This window comes from Vigna radiata, unplaced genomic scaffold (assembly GCF_000741045.1).
Source record: "Vigna radiata var. radiata cultivar VC1973A unplaced genomic scaffold, Vradiata_ver6 scaffold_339, whole genome shotgun sequence".
Taxonomy (NCBI): domain Eukaryota; kingdom Viridiplantae; phylum Streptophyta; class Magnoliopsida; order Fabales; family Fabaceae; genus Vigna; species Vigna radiata.
The window spans coordinates 220,968-227,398 of NW_014541819.1; the positions used below are offsets into that span (position 1 = coordinate 220,968).

At 33.2% G+C, this 6,431-nt stretch overlaps 1 long non-coding RNA gene across 9 annotated transcripts; it reads right to left on the reverse strand.

Annotated features, from left to right (window-relative positions):
* Nucleotides 1-1,460: 1,460 nt before the first annotated feature.
* Nucleotides 1,461-5,878, reverse strand: LOC106778384. 9 transcript variants are annotated; one of them, XR_002666175.1, is made up of 12 exons: nt 5,393-5,873; nt 5,141-5,227; nt 4,921-5,031; nt 4,402-4,518; nt 4,223-4,315; nt 3,650-3,753; nt 3,290-3,345; nt 2,922-3,047; nt 2,780-2,822; nt 2,566-2,665; nt 2,081-2,203; nt 1,461-1,753 (listed from the first exon to the last, which is right to left on the reverse strand). It is a non-coding gene; the product is annotated as an uncharacterized LOC106778384 (long non-coding RNA). The 9 variants fall into 9 exon arrangements; XR_002666178.1 differs by having other exon boundaries at nt 2,081-2,206; nt 2,922-3,345; nt 5,393-5,878; XR_001377049.2 differs by having other exon boundaries at nt 2,922-3,345; nt 3,650-3,720; nt 5,393-5,875.
* Nucleotides 5,879-6,431: the final 553 nt, after the last annotated feature.

Sequence of the window (6,431 nt, forward strand, 5' to 3'; positions counted from 1 at the left end):
TACCAGAGTCAGGGAGCAGCGTTGGACTTTTGGTACACAGGCACTGGTAATCGATTACAACCTGTCTGTAATCGATTACACGGGCACATAAATCACAAAGTCCCTCTTCCTCCAACTCTTCAATGGTGGACCGTCACACACGAGACCAAAGCAACACTTAGATGGTGGAACGACAGGTTTTGGAGAACGAAAAACTGGTGAGAGAGTTTCGAAGGTTTGAAGTGAAAACAATTTCACTTTGTGAAAGGCACCAACCCATTTTCAGCATTTTTGTTTCCAAATATGCCCTCCATAACAAAATTAAACTTTTTAAAAAAATTCATTAAAAACAACAAATGAGACACCAACACGTGTCGTTGGCAAATTGTTGTCAAAGTAACATTTTCCTTTTATCATTTACGTGACCTTTCTTCACACACCTAAACACTACAATTTTCATTTCATTATTCTCTCTCCTTCATTTAATGCTCACGGCCCACCTCTCTTTACTCACTCTTTTATTTTATTTATTTACTTCTTTTCAACAACATTCACTACCCTCTTCTTCTCACTCTACGTAAAATACAACCCACACCAACATTCTTCTCGCTCCTTCTTTAATTGTCATGGTCCCACACCTCATTCCCATGCATTCTTCCATCTTATTTTTTCTATTCACTCCCTCTAAAACTTACGTAGCAACACACACTCACCTACATTTTCTCTTTCTCCCTTTTGACTTTTCAAACACACCTTACTTCCCCTCACTCTTTACGTCAACTACTTCCTTCATGTCTTTTCTAATTTTTTTCCATAACATTCCAAGTCAACTCCAAGACTCTACCCCATTCCTTTCTTTCTCAACTCCCACCCCAAGACTCTTATTACTTCTCCTTGTCTCTGTTTAGTGATTTGTAATGTGCCCATCTCCACCTTCCACTTCCATTATACTCTTTTCACGTTCTCCTTTTCCCAATACCCCAAACTTCCATTCATCTTCATTGTTTTCATCAACCCATGTACCCCAACACTAGTAGAAAAATGACTTTTTATAACGTACAAAATTGACTTTTTATAACGTAGTTATAGGCGATATAGTTCTGGGCGATATAGTAAGTCTGCACATTTTATAACGTAGCTGAAATTTACGTTATAGTAAGTCTGAACATATTATAACGTAGTTTCTGAAATCCGTTTTAATATGGTAGAAGATATTATGACGTAAAAATTTTTGTACGTTATAATAGAATGAAAGATATTATAACGTAAAAGTTTTTCTACGTTATAATAGAGTGATAGATATTATAACGTAAAACTTTTTGTACGTTATAATATGTTCTTTTTTAAAAAACAAAAATTGGTTATTATGTTTAAATCTCAATCAGAAAGAAAAAAGAAAAAAGAAATAGAATGAAAAACAAATAAAAAATAAATCACCATACTGATAATTTTATTTTTTATACAAATGAAAAACAATAATCTTTTTGTATAAAAGAATATCAAATCTTTACCTATATGTTATCTCAAACTCTTCAAATACCTATGTCCTAATTCAAATTCTTAAAATTGACTCCACAAACATCTCAAAATCCACTTAATGAAACTATACACTGATTCAAATTCTCACAACTACAATCTTTCAAAGATTTCAAGAAGAAATTATCTCGTTAGCAAGCTCCTCTGTTACCAAATTAACTATCTTTGTAACAATATCCTCAACATCTTCAACTAGTTCTATCCATCTAATCTTCCCTTCTTTAAAATCTGATCTATCCTGTAATTAAAAAAGAAAACAATAGAATTCAGTAGTGAAACCTAAAGAAGAAACTTGGCATAATTGAAATAACAACAATTAGGAAGAAATAAAAATTTCATATGTAACGTCCAGTGATATAAAAAGCAAAGTCCACTTAATATTGTAGAGCTTTCTTGAAAACATCACCCTCAAATACAGGGCTTAATTGGCCAGAACCATTCCAAGCAATGATTATCATCGCCTTAATTGAAAAGCATGACCAACGCCCTCATTAGATTGAATGGATGCAGATTGGCATAAAATGTTGTATATCAAAATATACATATGTATGTATGAACATATTACCTGTAAACAGAGTATATAAAAGCTCCACATTCTATCGAAACTTCTAAAAACATTACAAAATGTGCGTATTTCAACAAAATTAACTTTTCCACTCCACCGGTCTGTCACGCGAACTCTGTTTTCCTACTTTCCAAAATCAAGCACAAGGAAAAAGCAGTTAGGATAAGATCATGGACAGAGGTTGCTTCAATCATGTTTCATGTTTGAGGAAAACATTTGGACTGTTCAAAATAACTTTAAGAGGGAAAAACTATATGTATACATCTTTAATAAATATTGAATTCTTATATATGCAATTCTGAATACAATCAGAATGACCTAGACAACAATCAGTTTTCATCAGGACATAGTCTCCAATTTAGCTTCTTCTATATGGCAATAGACTGTTTCGTTTGAGTTCCAGCAAAGTAAGAAGCCTAAATTGTTCTAATTACACAATCCATTTCATAATTCTAATTGCATACCAGACATGAAGTATGACATACCTCGTCTTTGTTAACTTGACGTTGTTCCCGACGAAAAAGCACATAGAAGAAATCAGAGTCAACATGCACGGGCCACCCTAACCGAAAACAATCAATTGACCTACAATTTGGGAAACATAATCAATTTAAGGATAAAATTAGTACAATGAAAAACAGCCAGATAAAAAAGAAGCATAATAGCAAAAATATTCATTTAAATCATCGTAGTTTCTACATTGAGAATGCTTTGCTTTTCCCATATTACTCCTCTTAGCTTCCTACAATACACAAAACTCCCATGAAATAGATAAAACAAGGCTATCAAATGTTGAAAGTAAACAAAAAAGTTCTTTAGATTATAATAAGGTCGAACTCACCTTGGCTATTACATCATAAATTGCTTTTACCACTTTCATAAGAAAAGCCTTATTTTCACCACCATAGGCAGGCTTTACTGGTTCACCAGTCAGTGGACTAACATTCCCGGCTAGCATCCCATGTAACTCAAATGCCATTTAGGCAGATGAAAAAAAATTATGCTTAGATTTTGTTCACAATTATTTTAATAGTCAAATTAAACATCAGAAAATTGATTTTATATCATAAAACGAAAGATTATTAAAATTCTGAACTACCAAAATAACCTCATGCAAGTATGTGCTTGAAAGTTGGTGGTGGTTTAGTCCCACATCAACCTAGGATATGACTTAAATAAAGGTTAAAATTTCTTGGATATAGTCATTACCTCATACGCAGGTTTTGTGGGGTTCATAAGCCAATTTTTAATAGTGTGCAATATACCTGGAAAATAGATAAAAATTTCATGTTTAGAGAATGCCAAAAGAGTTTCTAGCAGAAATGAGTCTACTCTTAGAAAATAGATTTAGAACTAACTTAACCTCATAAAATTAACATGTAAGGTGAAGATTGTCCTGTTTATATAGTCTTTTGACAATATTTCTTGTCAACATGGGATAAGTTTTTTTCAATATTTACCACCAATGAAGGGAACGATCTACTTCTCTCATTTTAGACTGAAGAAATAATTTTTATTTTAAATAATACTACGTGATGGTAGATATATCAAAGGCATTCTGGCATAAACCTCAAATTTGCAGTTTCTCCCCATATAAGAAGATATAGGCCCATGTATAATAATTTGCGCTGTTGCATTTCCTGCTGAATAGTTGGCAACCTTAATTGAATAAGCTGTTTAAGCAAATCAAGTGAATAAGCTAACTTCATCTAGTACGTAAAGAAAGGAAAGAACCAAAAAACAAAAAGGCCTCCTCAATAGGAAAAACTTTCACCAGCCTAAACAACCAAGTAAATGTTGGTCTGCATTAAGCAAATCTAGAACCTGGCCAACAACTTTCTCCCACAGTAATTTATCCAATGGTAATTTACAAACAGTCTCTTTTAACAAACTGAAATGCCTTTTAATGACAAAATAATAAGGAAGCCTAAATACTAAAGTGAACAATACATGCAATATGATGATTCTAACAATACCAACAGACTTGAGTGATTGATCTCTACCCTCACTAGGTACTTATAAGACCATAAATTTCAATTTGACACTCAAATAAACTAGCATTTGAAGTAACTACCAATTGGGGAAAAGTATGTTTATATCAGTTAAGAAAAACAGAAGCCATAGTAACAGATAAAATCAAACCTTAGGTTGTTGATCAGGTTTTGGAACTTGTTGAATATGTACATTCGCAAGCAAAAGAATCAAGTGCTCCCTTTGATTTTCCACATTGTCCTTCTGCACAAATAGAAGAAAGATAGCCCTTAAGTGATATATAAAACATTAAACACCAAATGATAGACATAGATCAGTTCAGTCACTACCTGGAAACCAAACATCAATTAAAGCCAGTCTAGAATGTCTTCATTTACTTTATTAGCATGACCCTTTGTCCAAGGCAAACCCCTTATATTATGGAGTGCCAAAACCGCAGCTTGAATCTGTAAAAGCAAATAAGCACATGCAACCTAATCAACACTTCAAAAACAAATGCGGGTAGAGGTTATTTAACAGCTAAAAGTAGTAATAATAAGTAGGTTAAGACATGAAAAGGAATGAGGAAACTGTTCACCATATATCATTTAATTACCCAATATTGAAAATTCTTTAATCTTTTCTGCCTGTGTTTGTATCACAGGCAATGCTAACCTATTGAAAGAATCGATATTTCCAGGCAATCAGCCTTTGATTTAGTGATATTCTACAAGCTTTCTACAGTTTTTTTTTTCATCAGCTTAAAGGGGAGATTCCAAGTTCTACTGTAGAGTGTTACCTCTTTTAACCTTACGTATCAAGCATTAACTCATGAAAAGTTGATTAAAACATAACTATAGAGAACAAACCTCATGATATTTCATTATAGCCTCTTTTCCACTCTCTGGATCAAGTGGCAAAATATTATAAGGGGAATATAATTGCTTCTGTTCCTCAACCTTGGTATGGGATTGCATAATCTGCAATTAAATATCAAAAACAGAATGTAATCATCAAAATAAAAAAATCAATGAAGAATCAACACATTGTTCTCTTTGTATGTAAACTTAGTTTACAAAGTAGTTTTACCTCTTCAGATACTGGAACATCTTCCGTTCAATTAACTGCCTTCAATACCTCAAATAAAATAGCAGCCGTTTGATATGCTTTTGTGAGCTGAGCACTCGGGAATCGAATGAAGTTAATTACAGTATTTTTCTTTTAAAAATAAAAAGATATTAGATTAAGCAATATTTGTAAGTCACTGATAATTGTGGAATATAAGACAGAAAAATCAGGTGAATGACTAAAATTAACGATTCAATGATAATTTAAACTCACCGGTCTTTATCAGCAGCTTTTTGTGGCATCTATTAGTAAAGGCAAGGAACCTTCCAAAAGTACGCACACTTTTTTCCCTCTCTACTTTCTTCGCATTGGGAGTTCGTTTCAGCTTCTTCAATTCTTCAAGCACGACCTCCCGAAATTGGTCAATGTTGTTCAAAAGCTTCTTTTGCGGTGTAAAATCTAGTCGGCGAACAAGGACACAGTGGAAGACGGTGAAATCAAAGGCGAACCCTAGATTCGAAGGTTTGTTCGGTGGAGATTCTAGGGTTCGAGGTAGGAAGAGATTTAATCGGTGAAAAAGGTTGGAACGAAGATGAGGTTGGGTGTTTGAGGCAACGAAGAAGATGTAGGTTTTGGCAAAGAAGAAGCAGCGAACGCGAGAAGAGACGGAGGCAGTGTTCAGGGACGAAGAAGAGAGGAACGAAAGTGAGAGCCAAGGTGAAATCAAATTAACTGCATTTTTTAGGAAGATATTACGACGTAGTTTTAAATTTAGGTCATAATAAATTAGAGCTTATTTACAAGTTTCTCACCGCATTTTATATTATAACTGTTTTACAAAATTATGTTATAATATGTTTTAAATTTATTACAAATTTGCCACCACATCTCTATTATAACTGATTTACAAAACTACGTTATAATATATGTGTTATAAAAAGTCAATTTTCCAGTAGTGCAACTTCACCAAAACATCACTTTAAATCCTCTCATTCTCATAACTCACTATTTTCTCTTCCAACAATAGAAGATAATTCTCAATACCCTCTTACTCACACTCTTGATCCAAGACTGTAGATGAGTATCCCACAAAATATTATAATTCATACATGGTAATAAGGAAACAAGATGCACACAATATAACATGATTTTAAGTGTACCCATAAAACTTTTTCATACCCATACATCACCCCAAAGTGTCCAAAACATGTATACCCATTTTAAGAACAACACTTTTTGAAAAACCAACATGTAAAGTTCAAAGTATACCCATAACTACAAAAAAAAGAAAATCACTATATATATATATATA